The sequence below is a fragment of the Coregonus lavaretus genome (assembly GCF_964263955.1).
Source record: "Coregonus lavaretus genome assembly, chromosome: 6".
In the NCBI taxonomy this organism is placed as follows: domain Eukaryota; kingdom Metazoa; phylum Chordata; class Actinopteri; order Salmoniformes; family Salmonidae; genus Coregonus; species Coregonus lavaretus.
Window position 1 is genome coordinate 12,767,336 of NC_139993.1, and position 21,451 is coordinate 12,788,786.

A 21,451-nucleotide genomic window follows, 5' to 3' on the forward strand; every position below is an offset into this window, starting at 1 on the left:
GCTCTTGAAATAGGCATTTTTTGGAAGTGCAATGGGTTGGAACGCTCTAGGAGGGCGGTCATGTGTGCTTGCGAGGCAGAGGTCCTGAGTTTGCCCTTCCGAATTGTGTGGAAGTGGCACTCCCTAAGCATGCAGTTGCCACTTTGTCATTTGCAACTTCCATACTAATACAATTCGGTTTCGGTGAGCTGACTGGACTGGTTTTTAGTTGAGACAATGTTTATTTTGTCCTTAAGAGTTCAAGTAAATAAAACAGATGTGTTCCAATGATTCCAATGAGGTGTAACTAATAGGAAATAAATCAAATTACACTTTACAAAATGCCTGTGGACACTGACAGTCACACTTTGCAAAATACCTTTGCATGCGTTGCTGGATAAGGGGACTTTTATTCTGAAAACCAAACGGAAGTGTTACTTTGTCGCTACCTAGTGTTTATTGTTGGAAGAGAGGCTCACAATGGAATACGTCGGGCTTCTAATTGCCGGTATTTATATTCCCGGAGCGTCCGCGTCCATTTTCGCTGTCGTTCAAAGGGACTGTGAAGCAATTCGCCGCTTTTTAAACTTTTGCAACAAAAAGCCCTTAATGGATTTCGAATGTGTTTCTGACGCTTCTCAGTAGCTAACTCTCGTGAGGCTGATTGCTTGGTTTCCAGACCTCGTCACCTTGGTGGTGGATTTGTAAGGATATATTTAGCCTATCTCGTTTGGGATATTGCCATTTGAGCAAGAGAAGACGCAAACGGAAAATCAAATTGGATTGCCAGGTAAAAGACGCTGCAGCTTCATTTAATTTGTTTTGACATATGGCATGAAGGTAAAGACCTACATACAATATAGACTATTGCGAGTGTTCACGTGTTTAAAAATGTTGACGCAGCGCAGCAATCATGCAGAATCGCATTCGCACTATTGTGCTCTGGGCCTGTCACGCCTATAGGCTAGTTGAGGGATAACCTATTTTATATCAAATGTTATAGTAGCCTAGACTATTTGATTAATTATTTCAATAACAAACAACGTCGTGTCATATGACCTAATTGATGTACCAAGAAAATAACCGCATTTAAAAGGATTTTGCGCTGAACTGTCTTTGCATAAAGGCTTTGTAGGATCCAGTGAGCGGAACAGTCTTGACTAGCCCAGCTTCTAGACAGATATTGTAATCTCCATCTAGCAGCATAGTGTAACTAACACCCCCTGTAATTCTCACAGAAACTACTTTCCTGCCACTACTCGAGTTATGTATCTCATCTACATTTTTTAAGTCACTAACAAAACTATTCTAAAGGTTAGTTGATCTACTATTTCGTCATTTAGAAAAGAAAAAAATATATATAGAACAAAAATATAAACAACAATTTTACTGAGTTACAGTTCATATAAGGAAATCAGTCAATTCAAATAAATTCAGTAGTCCTTAATCTATGGATTTCACATGACTGGGCAGGGGTGCAGCCATGGGTGGGCCTGGGAGGCCATAGGCCAACCCACTTGGGTGTCAGGCCCAGTTTTTCCCCTCAAAAGGGCTTTATTACAGACAGAAATACTTCTCAGTTTCATCAGCTGTTCGGGTGGCTGGTCTCAGACGATCCCGCAGGTGAAGAAGCCGGATGTGGAGGTCCTGGGCTGGTGTGGTTACACGTGGCCTGTAGTTGTGAGGCCGGTTGGACGTACTGCCAAAATCTCTAAAACGATGTTGGAGGCGGCTTATGGTAGAGAAATGGACACAGATCTGGTGGACATTCCTGCAGTCAGCATGCCAAATGTACGCTCCCTCAAAACTTGAGACATATGTGGTGTTGTGTGACAGAACTGCACATTTTAGTGGCCTTTTATTGTCCCCAGCACAAGGTGCACCTGTGTAATGATCATGCTGTTTAATCAGCTTCTTGATAATCCACACCTGTCAGGTGAATGGATTATCTTGGCAAAGGAGAAATGCTCACTAACAGGTTGTGTTTATAATTTTGTTTAGTATATACAGTGCCTTCGGAAAGTATTCAGACCCCTTCATTTTTTTCAGCCGTATTCTAAAATGGATAACAAAAACTCAACAATCTACACACAATACCCCATAATGACAAAGCGTAAACAGGTTTTTAGAAATGTATGCAAAACAGAAATACCTTATTTACATAAGTATTCAGACCCTTTGCTATGAGACTCGAAATTGAGCCTGATCATCCTTGAAATGTTTCTACAACTTGATTGGAGTCCACCTGTGGTAAATTCAATTGATTGGACATTATTTGGAAAGGCACACACCTGTCTATATAAGGTCCCACAGTTGACAGTGCATGTCAGAGCAAAAACCAAGCCATGAGGTCGAAGTAATTGTCCGTAGAGCTCTGAGAAAAGATTGTGTCGAGGCACAGATCTGGGGAAGGGTACCAAAAAATGTCTGCAGCATTGAAGGTCCCCAAGAACACAGTGGCCTCCATCATTCTTAAATGGAAGAAGTTTGGAACCACCAAGACTCTTCCTAGAGCTCGCCGCCTGACCAAACTCAGCTGTCAGGGGAGAAGGGCCTTGGTCAGGGAGGTGACCAATAACCTGATGGTCACTCTGACAGAGCTCTAGAGTTCCTCTGTGGAGATGGGTCAACCTTCCAGAAGGACAACCATCTCTGCAGTGCTCCACCAATCAGGCCTTTATGGTAGAGTGGCCAGACGGAAGCCACTCCTCAGCTTGGAGTTTGCCAAAAGGCACCTAAAGACTCTCAGACCATGAGAAACAAGGTTCTCTGGTGTGATGAAATGGAAAGTAATAAAGGGATATATATATATATTTTAAAGGATATGTGTGTGTATATATGTATGTATGTATGTATTTATATATATTTGTAAAAAAACCTATTGGAGGTGATGCAGACAATTACATTGATGGAAGTTACAATCTATCTGCAATATTAAAGCAGATCTACCACCTTAAAAAAAAGAACACTAAAGGCTAAAGGTGCTTCAACAAAGTACTGAGTAAAGGGTCTGAATAATTATGTATATATACAGTGCATTTGGAAAGTATTCAGGCCCCTTGACTTTTTCCACATTTTGTTACGTTACAGCCTTATTCTAAAATGTATTAAATGGTCCCCCTATCCCCCCCCCCCCACCTATCTACACACTACCCCATAATGACAAAGCAAAAACAGGTTTTTAGAAATTTCCAATGTAAAAATAAATAATAATAATTATACTGAAATATCACGTACATATGTGTTCAGACCCTTTACGCAGTACTTTGTTGTAGCACCTTTAGTATGAAAAAAATTTATGCACTCACTAACTGTAAGTCACTCTGGATAAGGGCGTCTGCTAAATGACTAAAATGTAAATGTAGCACCTTTGGTATGACGCTACAAGCTTGGCACACCTGTGTTTGGGGAGTTTCTCCCATTCTTCTCTGCAGATCCTCTCAAGCTCAGTCAGGTTGGATGGGGAGCGTCGCTGCACAGCTATTTTCCGCTCTCTACAGTTTGTATCATCATTCCCAAGAAGACTCTGCTGTAATCGCTGCCAAAGGTGCTTCAACAAAGTACTGAGTAAAGGGTCTGAATACTTATGTACATGTGATATTTCAGTTTTTATATTTTTATACATTTGCTAAAAAATCTAAAAACCTGTTTTTGCTTTATCGTTATGGGGTATTGTGTGTAGATTTGTTAGTTCAATCTTGGTTTCATCAGACGAGAATCTTGTTTCTCATGGTCTGAGAGTCCTTTAGGTGCATTTTGGCAAACTCCAAGCGGGCTGTTATGTGCCTTTTTTACTGAGTGGCTTCGTCTAGCCACTACCATAAAGGTCTGATTGGTGGAGAGATGGTTGTCCTTCTGGAAGGTTTTCCCATTTCCACAGAGGAACTCTGGAGCTCTGTCAGAGTGACCATCGGGTTATTGGTCACCACCCTGACCAAGGCCCATCTCCCCTGATTGCTCAGTTTGGCCGGGCAGCCAGCTCTGGGAAGAGTCTTGGTGGTTCCAAACTTCCATTTAAGAATGATGGAGGCCACTGTGTTCTTGGGGACCTTCAATGCTGTAGAAATTTTTTGGTACCCTTCCCCAGATCTGTGCCTCGACACAATGCTGTCTCGGAGCTCTACTGTCAATTCCTTCGACCTCATGGCTTGGTTTTTGCTCTGACATGCACTGTCAACTGTGGGACATTATATAGACCGGTGTGAGCCTTTCCAAATCATGTCCATTCAATTGAATTTTCCAAAGGTGGACTCCAATCAAGTTGTAGAAACATTTCAAGGATGATCAATGGAAACAGGATGCATCTTTTTTTGCTTTGTCATTATGGGGTATTGTGTGTAGATTGATAATAACATTTGATTTAATCAATTTTAGAATAAGGCTGTAACGTAACAAAATGTGGAAAAAGTCAAAGGGTCTGAATATGTTCCGAATGCACTGTATGCATGACCATGGTAGCAATTGAAAGAGAACAGTTTGGAGATTATGGGGAAATTATCAGACCAAAGGTGAGGACACAACAGTTAACCTGACACAAGACTGAATCCAAACATTACACTGTTGACTTCATGTGCATTTTACGTTTGCTGTACTTTTCAATAACGGAATCTGAAAATACTCTGAATACATTCAGTAACATAAGAATATTCATTGAAATTTTGGAGTAGGTGCAAGATAAGAAAAACCTATTACAAGGGTTTGAGTGAGAGGTCTAACTGCTCTCTCCAGGTGGCCACACCTCTCCAAACTGTGCACATTTCCTAAGTAATTTCAATGAACTTTTATGACTCAATGAAAGAGCCTTCAACTATAAGGTGCTTTTATTTTTTATAGCTCTCCTAGCTTTGCCATTGAGGAACTTAAGCAAACACGCTTGTGGCTTTTTGTTTGGAACACTGCCCTATGTCCCCACCATCACAAAATTACTGTTTATGCAATCCAAAAACGTTCCATTATGAATCACAATCTGGGTCAGGTGGGCATCGTGAAAGCTTATTCTATTGTCAACACAGCTAGCTAAGTTATAAAATACAATCTTAGTGTTAGGCTTTCAAAGGCACGTCAGACAAACAGATTGTAATTTTACATTTTCAAATATGGAAATGTGAAGTGCACATTTGGACTCATGGTTTTGTGGTTTGCTTGTATGACATCAAAGCGGTCTTTATTATAATCCTCCATGTCTCATCTTTCAGAACACATCGACTCCTTTTGATTTACAGTATGTAATGATTGTGTGTGTAATGAAGGTGCTTCCCTTCAATGGATCACAATTGATCACATATTAGCAGTGTTGTCTTCGAGACCACATAAAGCGAGACCGATTCAAGACTGAGACAAGGGGGACAAGGGGTCCAAAACCGAGACCAGAAAAATGCGAGTCCAATTCAAGACCATGATTGTAATTTTGTCAAATCGCCACCATAATAAGAGTTCAAAATGTCCAATATTTCTCTGTTCATATTTCTGAACAACATATGGATTCTTTAGCCATTCAGAAGTGAAAAAATGCATGCTGAGGGAAAATAGAGCTACTCTACAAATTATTACTAACCCAGACACAGTAGGGAGCAAAATGTTGAAGTGACCGTGAAATCAACCAATCACATTTTGACTTAATGTGCGGGACCGTTTTTACAAAAACCTATGGAAACTTCTGCCTTCTCGAAGGCCAACAGGTCACTGCGCAGTAGCGAGCAGTAGTTTTCCCATGGTCTAGCTAGCTTTTGTTGCCGTCTAGTTTGCAGTGGCTGCAGCAGGTGTTGTTGCTAATTTGTTAGTGTCTCCCTTTTCAAAAATAACTTTCAACAAGAAGTTAAGTTTTAAATTATCATCATCTGGTGAGTGGAACTGTGTTTTTAATTGCAGCACACTTGCTGTTGTTAGTGTGAAACATTGTTGCATGAAAATGTTAGGTCACCGGTTACTTTGAGTGCTAAACGTTAAATGTTTTTTGCAATGGGAAGTAATACTTGTAAATTTCGATTGGGAAATGCTTGATGGTTGTATTTTTGTATTCTTATGATTGGGACCTACTGGCTTATGTCAGTGAATGGACTGCTTATCCTTTAACATCATGCAGTGTGTGACTGCTGTCTTTTTAGTGGTGCCTGGAGAAGTTTTTAAATAGAAATAATAATAAAATGTGATGATCTAAATTCACAACAATGCTTAAACCACATAAATCTGATTGGGTGGGCCTGGCTCCCCAGTGGGTGAGCCTGTGTCCACCCAGGCCCATCCATGCCTATGCCCCTGATGCAAACAGCCATGATGACAATTGAGCATCATAAATAGCCTACTAACCAACACTTCGGACCAAACTTTTTCAATACCTTGTTTTCATAACCATTGTTGCCTTAGTTAGCATTTACTGGTAGATATCATAAGTTGAAACGTCTTATCCTACCCTACCGGCTGCTCCATGCCAAAACCAGTTGAGAGGTGCGCGCTCTTGCTGCCTGCAGATGATATTCCACTAAAACTAGGTTATGTGTGTGGCACGCATGTGAATATACAGTATTTCATGTGCTTTGCGATTTGTGTAGGCTACTTTGTGCATGATTTCTCTATTGTACTACATAATTGATAAGTCATATCTCCACTACGCTTATACCTGTGTATACCTTCCACTACACCAGTGGTCCTTTTGTGTTTTACAAAAAGTGCACTCTCCCATAGCCGAGGGAAGTAGGGGTGCTGAGGGTGCTGTAGCACCCCCTAAAAAAATAAAAATAAAATATATGAATTACAAAAAAGTGGCGCAGTGGTCTAAGGCACTGCATCGCAATGCTAGCTGTGCCACTAGAGATCCTGGTTCGAATCCAGGCTCTGTCGTAGCCGGCCGCGACCGGGAGACCCATGGGGTGGCGCACAATTGGCCCAGCGTCGTCCAGGGTAGTGGAGGGAATGGCCGGCAGGGATGTAGCTCAGTTGGTAGAGCATGGCGTTTGCAACTCCAGGGTTGTGGGTTTGATTCCCATGCGGGGCCAGTATGAAAAATACAAAAATAATGTATGCACTCACTAACTGTAAGTTGCTCTGGATAAGAGCGTCTGCTAAATGACTAAAATGTACCTTCACTAGTATTAGCGAACCGATATAGATGTCTGTAGCACGGGCACATTTTATTTTTTCAGCATCTCAGGTTTGGCATAAAAGGTATTGTATAATTAAGAACAGTATCTTGCAGGATTCAAAAGTTGGAATTGTAAGAGTTTTTGCTCTGTCCCTTTCTCTGCGATTGTCATTCTAATGGAATCCATAAAGAACAAAACCATGTCCTCAAACATTTTTATCAAAAGGTGCAAAGTTATGGGCAAAGACACAAAACACCCACATCAAATTATATATTTTTCTTAAATATTAAATACTTTTTGTGCAGTATTAATTTACCATCCTTACAAACCACTAAATGTAAATTAACATTACTGTATTGTACATAGGCTGGTCATATACGTTTTGTACCTGTAGTCTTTCCATCACCATGAAGAAAAACACAATGCGCTATGCACAATACAGTGAGTACATTGAGACGTCAAGTGGTTTGTGATGATGTGATGTGGCTCAGTTGGTAGAGCATGGCACTTCTAATGCTAGGGTTATGGGTTCAATTCCCATGGGGGACCAGTACGAAAATGTATGCACTCAATACTGTAAGTTGCTCTGGAAAAGAGGGTCTACTAAAATGGAAAAGGATTGAATAGACCATTTCCATTTTCACTTAAGTTGCATTTGCAAAGTATTTCAAGAAACTGGAAAACATAATTTATATCAAGCAAGTAATTTTTATATTCCACAAGTATTATCAGATTAACTGTTTTGTACTGATAATTATCAGACACAAGTTACAAATGCTGGTAAACACTCAAATACATTTAGTTTTTAAAAAAAGCAGAAAAGCAGTGCACTGGGCCTTGTACAGTGGCTTGCGAAAGTATTCACCCCCTTGGCATTTTTCCTATTTTGTTGCCTTAACCTGGAATTAAAATTGATTTTTGGGGGGTTTGTATAATTTGATTTACACAACATGCCTACCACTTTGAAGATGCAAAATATTATTTATTGTGAAACAAGCAAGAAATAACACAAAAAACCAACTTGAGCATGCATAACTATTCACCCCTCCAAAGTAAATACTTTGTAGAGCCACCTTTTGCAGCAATTACAGCTGCAAGTCTCTTGGGGTATGTCTCTATAAACTTGGCACATCTAGCCACTGGGATTTTTGCCCATTCTTCAAGGCAAAACTGCTCCAGCTCCTTCAAGTTGGATGGGTTCTGCTGGTGTACAGCAATCTTTGTCATACCACAGATTCTCAATTGGATTGAGGTCTGGACTTTGACTAGGCCATTCCAATACATTTAAATGTTTCCCCTTAAACCACTTGAGTGTTGCTTTAGCAGTATGCTTAGGGTCATTGTCCTGCTGGAAGGTGAACCTCCGATCCAGTCTGAAATCTCTGGAAGACTGAAACAGGTTTCCCTGAAGAATTTCCCTGTATTTAGCTCATCATTCCTTCAATTCTGACCAGTTTCCCAGTCGCTGCCGATGGGAAAACATCCCCACAGCATGATGCTGCCACCACCATGCTTCACTGTGGGGATGGTGTTCTCGTTGTGATGAGAGATGTTGGGTTTGCGCCAGACATAGCATTTTCCTTGATGGCCAAAAAGCTCAATTTGAGTCTAATCTGACCAGAGTACCTTCTTCCATATGTTTGGGGAGTCTCCCACATGCCTTTTGGCAGACACCAAACGTTTTTGCTTATTTATTTCTTTAAGCAATGGCTTTTTTCTGGCCACTCTTCCGTAAAGCCCAACTCTGTGGAGTGTACGGCTTAAAGTGGTCCTATAGACAGATACACTAATCTCAGCTGTGGAGCTTTGCAGCTCCTTCAGGGTTATCTTTGGTCTCTTTGTTGCCTCTCTGATTAATGCCCTCCTTGCCTGGTCCGTGAGTTTTGGTGGGCGGCCCTCTCTTGGCAGGTTTGTTGTGGTGCCATATTCTTTCAATTTTTTAATAATGGATTTAATGGTGCTCTGTGGGATGTTCAAAGTTTCAGATATTTTTTTATAACCCAACCCTGATCTGTACTTCTCCACAACTTTGTCCCTGACCTGTTTGGAGAGCTCCTTGGTCTCCATGGTGCCGCTTAGTGGTGTTGCAGACTCTGGGGCCTTTCAGAACAGGTGTGTGTATATATACTGAGATCATGTGACACTTAGATTGCACACAGGTGGACTTTATTTAACTAATTATGTGACTTCTGAAGGTAATTGGTTGCACCATACCTAATTGAGGGGCTTCATAGCAAAGGGGGTGAATACATATGCACGCACCAGTTTCCATTATTGATTTTTTAGATTTTTTTTAAACGAGTTTATTTTTTTCATTTCACTTCACCAATTTGGACTATTTTGTGTATGTCCATTACATGAAATCCAAATAGAAAATCCATTTAAATTACAGGTTGTAATGCAACAAAATTCAATGAGCTATATAAGGCCATAAGCAAACAGGAAAACGCTCATCCAGAGGTGGCGCTCCTAGTGGCAGGGGACTTTAATGCAGGGAAACTTAAATCCGTTTTACCTAATTTCTACCAGCATGTTAAATGTGCAACCAGTTGTAAAACAAACTCTAGACCACCTTTACTCCACACACAGAGATACTAAGCTCTCTCTTGCCCGCCATTTGACAAGTCTGACCATAACTCTATCCTCCTGATTCCAAGCAAAAACTAAAGCAGGAAGCACCAGTGACTCGGTCAATAAGAAGTGGTCAGATGACGCAGATGCTAAGCTACAGGACTATTTTGCTAGCACAGACTGGAATATGTTCCGGGATTCCGATGGCATTGAGGAGTATACTACATCAGTCACTGGCTTCATCAATAACTGCATCGATGATGTCGTCCAAACAGTGACCGTACGTACATACCCCAACCAGAAGCAATGGATTACAGGAAACATCCGCACTGAGCTAAAGGGTAGAGCTGCTGCTTTCAAGGAGCGGGACTCTAACCCACATGCTTATAAGAAATCCCGCTATGCCCTCAGACAAACCATTAAATAGGCAAAGCGTCAATACAGGACTAAGATTGAATCGTACTACACCGGCTCTGACGCTCGTCAGGGCTTGCAAACTATTACAGACTACAAAGGGAAGCACAGCCACGAGCTGCCCAGTGACACGAGCCTTCCCGACGAGCTAAATTACTTCTATGCTCGCTTCGAGGCAAACAACACTGAATCATGCATGAGAGCATCAGCTGTTCCGGACGACTGTGTGATCACACTCCGTAGCCGATGTGGGAAAGACTTTTAAACAGGTCAACATTCACAACGCCGCAGGGCCAGACGGATTACCAGGACGTGTACTCTGAGCATGCGGTGACCAACTGGCAAGTGTCTTCACTGACATTTTCAACCTGTCCCTGACTGAGTCTGTAATACCAACATGTTTCAAGCAGACCACCATAGTCCCTGTGCCCAAGAACACCAAGGTAACCTGCCTAAATGACTACCGACCAGTAGCACTCACGTCTGTAGCCATGAAGTGCTTTGAAAGGCTGGACATGGCTCACATCAACACCATTATCCCAGAAACTCTAGACCCACTCCAATATGCATACCGCCCCAACAGATCCACAGATGATGGAATCTCTATTGCACTCCACACTGCCCTTTCCCACCTGGACAAAAGGAACACCTACGTGAGAATGCTATTCATTGACTACAGCTCGGTATTCAACACCATAGTGCCCTCAAAGCTCATCACTAAGCTAAGGACCCTGGGACTAAATGCCTCCCTCTGCATCTGGATCCTGGACTTCCTGACAGGCCGCCCCCAGGTGGTAAGGGTAGGTAACAACACATCTGCCACGCTGATCCTCAACATGGGGGTTCTCTCAGGGGTGCGTTCTCAGTCCCCTCCTGTACTCCCTGTTCACCCATGACTGCATGGCCAGGCACGACTCCAACACAATCATTAAGTTTGCCAACAACACAATAGTGGTAGGCCTGATCACTGACAACGATGAGACCGCCTATAGGGAGGAGGTCAGAGACCTGGCCGTGTGGTGCCAGGATAACAACCTCTCCCTCAATGTGATCAAGACAAAGGAGATTATTGTGGACTACAGGAAAAAGAGGACCGAGCACGCCCCCATTCTCATCGACGGGGCTGTAGTGGAGCAGGTTGAGAGCTTCAAGTTCCTTGCTGTCCACATCACCAACAAACTATCATGGTCCAAACACACCAAGACAGTCGTGAAGGGGAAATGACAAAGCCTATTCCCCCTCAGGACACTGAAGAAATTTGGCATGGGTCCTCAGATCCTCAAAAAATTATACAGCTACACCATCGAGAGCATCCTGACTGGTTGCATCACTGCCTGGTATGGCAACTGCTCGGCCTCCGACCTCAAGGCACTACAGAGGGTAGTGCATACGGCCCAATACATCACTGGGGCCAAGCTTCCTGCCATCCAGGACCTCTATACCAGGCGGTGTCAGAGGAAGGCCCTAAAAATTGTAATTGACTCCAACCACCCTGGTCATAGAGTGTTCTCTCTGCTACCGCACAGCAAACATTACCGGAGCGCCAAGTCTAGGTCCAAAAGGCTTCTTAACAGGTAATCAAATGGCTACCCGGACTATTTGCATTGTTCCCCCCACCCCCTCTTTTACGCTGCTGCTACTCTCTGTTTATTATCTATGCATAGTCACTTTAACTCTACCTACATGTACATATTACCTCAATTACCTTGACTAACCTGTGCCCCCGCACATTGACTCTGTACTGGTACCCCCTGTATATATTACATTTACATTTACATCATTTAGCAGACGCTCTTATCCAGAGCGACTTACAAATTGGTGCATTCACCTTATAGCCAGTTGTATAACCACTTTACAAATTTTTTACATGTTTTTTTTATTTTTTTTATTTTTTATTTGGGGTGGGGTAGGTGGGGGTAGAATGATTACTTTATCCTATCCCAGGTATTCCTTAAAGAGGTGGGGTTTCAAGTGTCTCCGGAAGGTGGTGAGTGACTCCGCTGTCCTGGCGTCGTGAGAGAGCTTTTTCCACCATTGGGGTGCCAAAGCCGTGAACAGTTTTGACTGGGCTGAGCAGGAACTGTGCTTCCGCAGAGGTAGGGGGGCCAGCAGGCCAGAGGTGGATGAACGCAATGCCCTCGTTTGGGTGTAGGGACTGATCAGAGCCTGAAGGTACGGAGGTGCCGTTCCCCTCACAGCTCCGTAGGCAAGCACCATGGTCTTGTAGCAGATGCGAGCTTCAGCTGGAAGCCAGTGGAGTGTGCGTAGGAGCGGGGTGACGTGAGAGAACTTTGGAAGGTTGAACACCAAACGGGCTGCGGCATTCTGGATGAGTTATAGGGGTTTAATGGCACAGGCAGGGAGCCCAGCCAACAGTGAGTTGCAGTAATCCAGACGGGAGATGACAAGTGCCTGGATTAGGACCTGTGCCGCTTCCTGTGTAAGGCAGGGTCGTACTCTCCGAATGTTGTAGAGCATGAAACTACAGGATCGGGTCACCGCCTTGATGTTAGCGGAGAACGACAGGGTGTTGTCCAGGGTCACGCCAAGGCTCTTTGCACTCTGGGAGGAGGACACAACGGAGTTGCCAACCGTGATGGCGAGATCATGGAACGGGCAGTCCTTCCCCGGGAGGAAGAGCAGCCCCGTCTTGCCGAGGTTCAGCTTGAGGTGGTGATCCGTCATCCATACTGATATGTCTGCCAGACATGCAGAGATGTGATTCGCCACCTGGTTATCAGAAGGGGGAAAGGAGAAGATTAGTTGTGTGTCGTCTGCGTAGCAATGATAGGAGAGGCCATGTGAGGATATGACAGAGCCAAGTGACTTGGTGTATAGCGAGAATAGGAGAGGGCCTAGAACTGAGCCCTGGGGGACACCAGTGGTGAGAGCACGTGGTGCGGAGACAGATTCTCGCCACGCCACTTGGTAGGAGCGACCTGTAAGGTAGGACGCAATCCAAGAGTGAGCAGCGCCGGAGATGCCCAACTCGGAGAGGGTGGAGAGGAGGATCTGATGGTTCACAGTATCAAAGGCAGCAGACAGGTCTAGAAGGACAAGAGCAGAGGAGAGAGAGTTAGTCAGTTGAATGACCAGTCTTGAAACCTGACTGGTTTGGATCAAGAAGTTCATTCTGAGAGAGATAGCAAGAGAGTTGGCTAAAGACGGCACGCTCAATAGTTTTGGAGAGAAAAGAAAGAAGGGATACTGGTCTGTAGTTGTTGACATCAGAGGGATCGAGTGTTGGTTTTTTGAGAAGGGGTGCAACTCTCGCTCTCTTGAAGACGGAAGGGACATAACCAGCGGTCAAGGATGAGTTGATCAGCGAGGTGAGGTAAGGGAGAAGGTCACCGGAGATGGTCTGGAGAAGAGAGGAGGGGATAGGGTCAAGCGGGCAGGTTGTTGGGCGGCCGGCCGTCACAAGGCGCAAGATTTTAGCTGGAGAGAGAGGGGAGAAAGAAGTCAAAGCATAGGGTAGGGCAGTGTGAGCAGGACCAGCAGTGTCATTTGACTTAACAAAAGAGGATCGGATGTCATCAACCTTCTTTTCAAAATGGTTGACCTAAGTCATCCAGGATTCAGCAGGAGGAGAAGGTGGCAAAGAGCTTCGTAGGGTTAGAGGCAGATGCTTGGAATTTAGAGTGGTAGAAAGTGGCTTTAGCAGCATAAACAGATGAAGAAAATGTAGAGAGGAGGGAGTGAAAAGATGCCAGGTCCGTAGGGAGTCTAGTTTTCCTCCATTTCCGCTCGGCTGCCCGGAGCCCTGTTCTGTGAGCTCGCAATGAGTCATCAAGCCACGGAGCAGGAGGGGAGGACAGAGCCGGCCGGGAGGATAGGGGACATAGAGAGTCAAAGGATGCAGAAAGGGAGGAGAGGAGGGTTGAGGAGGCAGAATCAGGAGATTGGAGGGAGGAGGTGATAGGATGGAAGAGGAGAGAGTAGCGGGAGAGAGAGAGCGAAGGTTGCGACGGCGCATTACCATCTGAGTAGGGGCAGAGTGAGTAGTGTTGGAGGAGAGCGAGAGAGAAAAGGATACAAAGTAGTGGTCGGAGACATGGAGGGGAGTTGCAGTGAGATTAGTAGAAGAACAGCATCTAGTAAAGATGAGGTCAAGCGTATTGCCTGCCTTGTGAGTAGGGGAGGACGGTGAGAGGGTGAGGTCAAAAGAGGAGAGGAGTGGAAAGAAGGAGGCAGAGAGAAATGAGTAAAAGGTAGACGTAGGGAGGTTGAAGTCACCCAGAACTGTGAGGGGTGTGCCATCCTCAGGAAAGGAACTTATCAATGCGTCAAGCTCATTGATGAACTCTCCAAGGGAACCTGGAGGGCGATAAATGACAAGGATGTTACGCTTGAATGGGCTAGTGACTGTGACAGCATGGAATTCAAATGAGGAGATAGACAGATGGTCAGGGGAAAAAGAGAGAATGTCCACTTGGGAGAGATGAGGATTCCTGTGCCACCACCCCGCTGACCAGATGCTCTCGGGGTATGCGAGAACACATGGTCAGACGAGGAGAGAGCAGTAGGAGTAGCAGTGTTTTCAGTGGTAATCCATGTTTCCGTCAGCGCCAAGAAGTCGAGGGACTGGAGGGTAGCATAGGCTGAGATTAACTCTGCCTTGTTGGCAGCAGAACGGCAGTTCCAGAGGCTGCCTGAGACCTGGAACTCCACGTGGGTGGTGCATGCAGGGACCACCAGGTTAGAGAGGCAGCAGCCACTCGGTGTGAGGTGTTTGTATGGCCTGTGCAGAGAGGAGAGAACAGGGATATACAGAGGCATAGTTGACAGGCTACAGAAAATGGCTACAATAATGCAAAGGAGATCAGAATGAAATGAACTAAACATCTGGGAAAGGAGAGAGCAAGGCCTCCCTCACTTACGTTTCACTGAAACACCCAAATATAACTCTCCCAACTTCCACCTCAGAAACTATAATTGTTGTAAACTACAGCGGTTCAATGTTTTCTAGGAATAGACTAACTTAGTTTATTCAGCTAGCTAACTTGGTACAGTATTCTTCCGTGAAAATCGTCCAGGGCACCTAGTCATATGACGCCACAGCCAACTAGCATGCCGGACTCCAACAACACGGTTTAGCACCAATACTCGGCCACAACAAACCACCAGTGTGTCAACACGCCAAGCAGATCATTCGTGTCTGTGTCTAACGTTGTGGGTTAGTCCCGACAGCTTGAACGAGTCCGTCGTCAACTTATTCAGCCAGTTAGTTAGCTAGAATAGTTAGCATACTAGCTAGCCATTGCTTTCAGACAAAGAAGAAACCCCTCCCACGGCACGAACACTCAGAGAGAGCCAAGCTAACATTAACTAGTCACCCATGTCCCGAATTCCCTTGAACGATTCTGGCTACCAGTATGTAAAAACAAAACACAAATGTAGGTTATAACGTACCCCTAGCAGCTACTGTTAGCTAGCCAAGTGCAAAGCTAGCCACTGAATTGACTCAGCCAGTTCGCGTCTGTTCGCTAGGTCGTTCCAGCCATTGTTTAACAGCTATCCAGGTAGCAACAAGCTAGCTAAATTTCAAGCACAGTAGCCACTTACTACCTAACGTTAACGCTTCAGACAATGAGGTTAGAAAAACAGCTGAATCGCAGGCATTATTGTATGTAATTATTGTAGGCAGCTAGCTGGCGTAATTACAGGTACTCTCAGGCGTGAAACAACTATCCACAGTTGCAAGTAGTTACCAGTAGCTACCCGCCAGCTAGTCCAGGTAGTGGGTTAGCTAGCTTCGTGCTTCACCGGGCTCAGCCGAATACAATACTAACCTACAATAATTACATACAACAACCCACGATAACTACCTACAATACCTAACTACAATCTAAATACATAGTTTAAGCTTTTTCTCGACAAAGCCCAAACTCTGTATATAAGCCAAGCTTACCTCCCGCCAGAGAGAGACACACCCGACGACGAAGACGCTAGCCTGTACTACACACGGTAACTTGCTGCTTGGACAGTCAGGCTTTCTACTGTTATTTTACTGCCGCTCTTTAATTATTTGTTGTTTTTATTTTTTAGTTATCTATTTTTTACTTAACCAACAATGCATTTTAAGATAAATAAGTGTTAAGGGCTTGTAAGTAAGCATTTCACTGTAAGGTCTACACCTGTTGTATTCGGCCCATGTGACAAATAAAATTTGATTTGATGTGGGTGGGATGATTTGGAAATAAGTCTTGACTTTATTGTGATATCCTAGTCACATAAAAAAATAAGTAAATCAATAAAATAATAAGGTATTCAAATGGTTTACTGCCCATAGCTTGTCTGTCAAAATGATAACTAGATTAAATATTTTGTAGTCTGTAGCCGACACCGCCGGTATGTTGATCATCAATCATCATCCATTTACCCTATTGTCTTTTGGGTAGTGAATGCAACTCTTCAATCTATATGAAGTCCCTTCCCGTTAGATCAGGGGTGTCAAACTTATTCCACGGAGGGCCGAGTGTCTGTGGGCTTTTGTTTTTTCCTTTCAATTAAGACCTAGACAACAAGGTGAGGGGAGTTCCTTACTAATTAGTCACCTTAATTAATCAATCAAGTACAAGGGTGGAGTGAAAACCCGCAGACACTCGGCCCTCCATGGAATGAGTTTAACACGTGCATTAGATTATACCGTGTACCAGGGTATTTTGAAATACGGCAGGTATGATTTCCAATACCATTGAAACACATTTTCTTTAAAGGTATGATTTTCAGAAAGGTACAAATCTAGATACCGCCCAATCCATCTTTCCATTGGCTCCGTGTTTCTGACATGGAAGCATTGGACGGAGAATCCTTTTTTTTCTTCAAGTGGGGTGATTATAATATTTTATATTTTATATCATTAAATTCTGTCATTCTTTTTCTCTCTCATTCTCTCTCTCATTTTCTCTATTGTCTTACTATCTCATGTTTTTTTCTCTCTGCTCTACCTTTCAAGTCAATTTACTGGTTAGCTTGGGTCTGTGTAATGGACACAGAGAAAGCTTTAAATTAATTTAGCGAGCTCCTGCATGGGACCCAATCTACTGCAGCTAATGAGCGACGATAAGAATTGTGTCGGAGAGGGGTGCATAGTCATAACACAGCACTTGTTACATTTCACTACAGCATGTCCTTCCCATTGACTAGGCTGCGTCAGCTTTACGTTGTTCCGAGGGCAGAATTTACATTTATAATCTAGTCTATAACTCAGGTTTACGATACTGATACAGACGAACAATGTACAAACAGGCTATGTAAGTGGTAAGAAATACATGGACAATCATGGGACTTCTATGATATGTTTCTGTGTTTTGTTGATAAGCACTGCACTCATGTTAAGCGGATTTGTTCTTATAGGCTACCTAGAAAATGTTTTGCGTCTCTCTGCTCCTTTTCCCTTGTTGCACACTTGCTGTCTGTTTGGCGCAGATAATCTTACTCTCCCAGAAGAACATGCCCTGTGCAGATATGTGATAATGAGCAGCCGGTGCTATATGAAGGTCCACCACAGTTTCCCTTTGAGAAATTGCAATGATTGTAAAAATAATTGGCATGTATACATACCACTGGAGTAGAGTTCTTGTTTTGGCCTAAACAAATAGATACACAGTACTTCTAGAATTCAATATTATACATTCTAAAATAAAGTATATGTTATATGGAGGGAGTATAGTGGCTTCTAGTATTCATAAATGGCTATGAATGTAATTTGTTATGTGAAATCTGCATCTGTTTGATACGGTGTTATGTCTCCTATTCCATTGCAGTGTTGTTGACAGCATCCCCCCCCCCCCCCCCCCCCCCAATCCGCCAACCCACAAACACTGGTCAGAGGCAGGTTGGTCATAAGAAACTTGTGCTCTGTTGACCAGACTAAATGCTAAAGTTCAATTTGGTAATGTGCAAGTGTCAACCATATGGCACTGTTATGTATTATGGATATGGCACTCTTAGTCAGGGATACACCCACTCTGTACACCTTACAGGGTGTGTACCTATTGTTGTATTGAAAAGGCTCTCATATCCAGCTTTTCTGATGTCTTGACTTGCAGTATGACGTTAGTGTTTTTAATGCAGTGTATGAATCATATATGTCAGGAGATATTCCAGGCGATCTGCACATTGGAAAGAGATACTGACTGATAGTTTTTGATTCAGCGCTTGGTAGCACATCCCGGCATCTAGAATGATCAATGGTTGCTGTTGGTTCTTAGTATTTCCATCTAACATTAAATGTGATCTCTGTAGCTGTTGGCTCGGTTATGGAGCAGATAGCGATTGGCTCTCTGGTTTGAACAAGACATGGCTGAGGTGTTTGGCCAGCTTTGGACAGGTTCGGCACCAAGACATCTCAGGTGCAACCCATCTCCTTGAACATGGCTCAATATGCACACAAATGTTTTATGTGAATTAATGTGTTTACCACATATGTTTGTGTTTCCGGCAGTCCCCAAACTGAAGCTCCAGTGGATCGTTTGACAACTATAAGGAACCAGGATCTAAGTGTTGGTTTCTTGCCTTTTTGTTTCACTCTTGAATATGTAATATCTTTGAGTCCACAGTGGAGCTGCTTAGTATGGTGAGTGAAGACAACTTGTTCCAGTTGAAAGTATGGGGATCAATAGTATTTGGGTCTGTAGGCCGAGGGTGAGCACTAGCAGCCAGTCCTTCAGAAATTGGTGCTGAACCTGGCAGTGTGTCAGTGAAGGATGGAACAACACTCACACACATACACCTAGACATATGGTTGTGATGCAGGACACACACACTAACCTTTGATGTTGGTGAGTAATGGGGTTTGTATTTTGCCGCTGTACCCTGACAGTTTGCTATGGCGCAAGGCACCAGGCCTGTGTTAATGGGAACATAGTTGTCAGCAGTGACACTGGGATTTACGGCTTGCTATCCATGTGATGCCCTTCTATATATTTCATATATTTACTTGCTGTCTACGTGGGCTGGAGAAGTGCATTTCTTTTTATATCCTTCAAAATAGATAATTAAGCTGTTGGTTATCGCTCAATATTGAATTATGTTGGTCTACTCAATATTGTTTATGCTCCATGCTACTGGTAATTCCAAAACAACTGAGTATTTGTTGGTGAGTTCCTGCACATTTCTTCAGGTCTGCGGTTGTGATGGAGGAAAGTGAGGATTTGTACAAATTGACTGAATCACTGGACAGTTGTTTACACCGTACTATTACTGAACAAAAATATAAACGCAACATGCAGATTCAAAGATTTTATTGAGTTACAGTTCATATAAGGAAATCAGTCAATTAAAATAAATAAATTAGGCCCTAATCTATGGATTTCACATGACTGGGAATAAAGATATGCATCTGTTGGTCACAGATACCTTTTTTTTTAAAGGTAGAGGCGTGGATCAGAAAACCAGTCATATATCTAGTGTGACCACCATTTGCCTCGCGACACATCTCCTTCGCATAGAGATTATCAGGCTGTTGATTGTGGCCTGTGGAATGTTTCACTCCTCGACAATGGCTGTGCGAAGTTGCTGGATATTGGTGGGAACTGGAACATGCTGTCATACATGTCGATCCAGAGCATCGCAAACTTGCTCAATGGGTGACACATCTGGTGGGTATGCAGGCCATGGAAGAACTGGGACATTTTCAGCTTCCAGGAATTGTGTACAGATCCTTGCGACTTGGGGCCGTGCATGATCATGCTGAAACATAAGGTGATGGCGGCAGATGGATGGCACGACAATGGGCCTCAGGATCTCGTCACGGTATCTCTGTGCATTCAAATTGCCATCGATAAAATGCAATTGTGTTCGTTGTCCGTAGCTTATGCCTGCCCATACCATAACCTCACCGCCACCACGTTCTGTTCACAACGTTGACAACAGCAAACCGCTTGGCCACACAACGCCATACAAGTGGTCTGCGGTTTTAAGGCTGCTTGGACGTACTGCCAAATTCTCTAAAACGACATTGGAGGAGGATTATGGTAGAGAAATTAACATTACATTCTCTGGCAACAGCTCTGGTAGACATTCCTGCAGTTAGCATGCCAATTGCACGCTCCCTCACCTTGAGACTCATGTGGCATTGTGTTGTGACAACTGCATATTTTAGTGGCCTTTTATTGTCTCCAGCACAAGGTGCACCTGTGTAATGATCATGCTTTAATCAGCTTCTTGATATGCCACACCTGTCAGGTGGATGGATTATCTTGGCAAAGGAGAAATGCTCACTGACAGGGATGTAATCAAATTTGTGCACAACACATTTGAGAGAAATACGTGTTTTGTGCATATGGAACATTTCTGGGATCTTTTATTTCAGCTCATGAAACATGGGACCAACACTTTACGTATTGCGTTTTATATTTTTGTTCAGTGTATTTATCCACATTCATAATATAATGTAACTTATGTGCCTAAATTAAGACGTTAAGGATGCACTGTGGAGCTCAGCTGGTAGAGCACGGCGCTTGTAACGCCAAGGTAGTGGGTTCGATCCCCGGGACCACCCATACACAAAAAATGTATGCACGCATGACTGACTGTAAGTCGCTTTGGATAAAAGCGTCTGCTAAATGGCATATTATTATTATTATTATTATTATTATTAAATAGACTTCATTATGGTATCCTGCCACATCTTGCCTTTTGACTCAATAAAATTATTGTCCTATCTATCCCGGTAGGCTATTTTATTGCATAAGATCTTCTGCTTGGCAGTTAAATCAAGCAGAAATTGTTTGAATGGTATCTGAAGCTTCCGTATATGAATGGACTAAGATAATTATTTCGTTTACAGCACTTCGTTCTCACGCAACCCGGACTGGGGGGACAATGTTGGGATGGGCTGAGGGGTTTCCATGTTAGGATGTGCTGAGGGCTTTCCACGTCCTCCACCATGAGTCACATGTTTCCACTGGACCCTGGCAGCCCATTGAGTGTTCATTGTCACATCTGTGAAAATTTTGAAGTGTGGAGTGAAAGAAAGCGGGAGGGAGAGTGTTTTGAGGTGGGGAGCGAAGGAGAGAAAGCAAAGGCCTGTGGGTAATAGAGGGATTTCTCTGGTCTGCAGTGACAGAGGAAAGGTCCATTCATATTAAAACAGAGTGAGCCGATTTTAGTAATTGTCACTTATATGTGAATTAGAGTTCGGGCAGTCTGGCCTCGGGTCGGATGCTTTTTTTACCCAGATTCTTTGTCGGCCGACCTGCTATCACGTTGCATTTGTGCACGCCGCAGGTGACCATAACTTGGACCAATGTATTTATTTTATTTAACCTTTATTTTATCAGGGAGTCAGACTGAGACCAATGTCTCTTACAGATGAGCCCTGAATTAGAAAAGTTCACACATCAAATACAGAAATAAGAGAACAAACTGGGCTGAAGCTACTTCCCCCAGCATGGCCCGAC

At 43.5% G+C, this 21,451-nt stretch overlaps 1 protein-coding gene across 1 annotated transcript in view; it reads left to right on the forward strand.

Moving 5' to 3' along the window:
• Positions 1 to 440: 440 nt before the first annotated feature.
• Positions 441 to 21,451, forward strand: part of LOC311131309 (CSC1-like protein 2) — a 101,479-nt gene continuing 80,468 nt past the window's right edge. The window contains exon 1 of the mRNA XM_084164206.1: positions 441 to 769. The gene's annotated coding sequence lies outside the window, so the exon portion shown is untranslated. The remainder of the gene's footprint in view (positions 770 to 21,451) is intronic.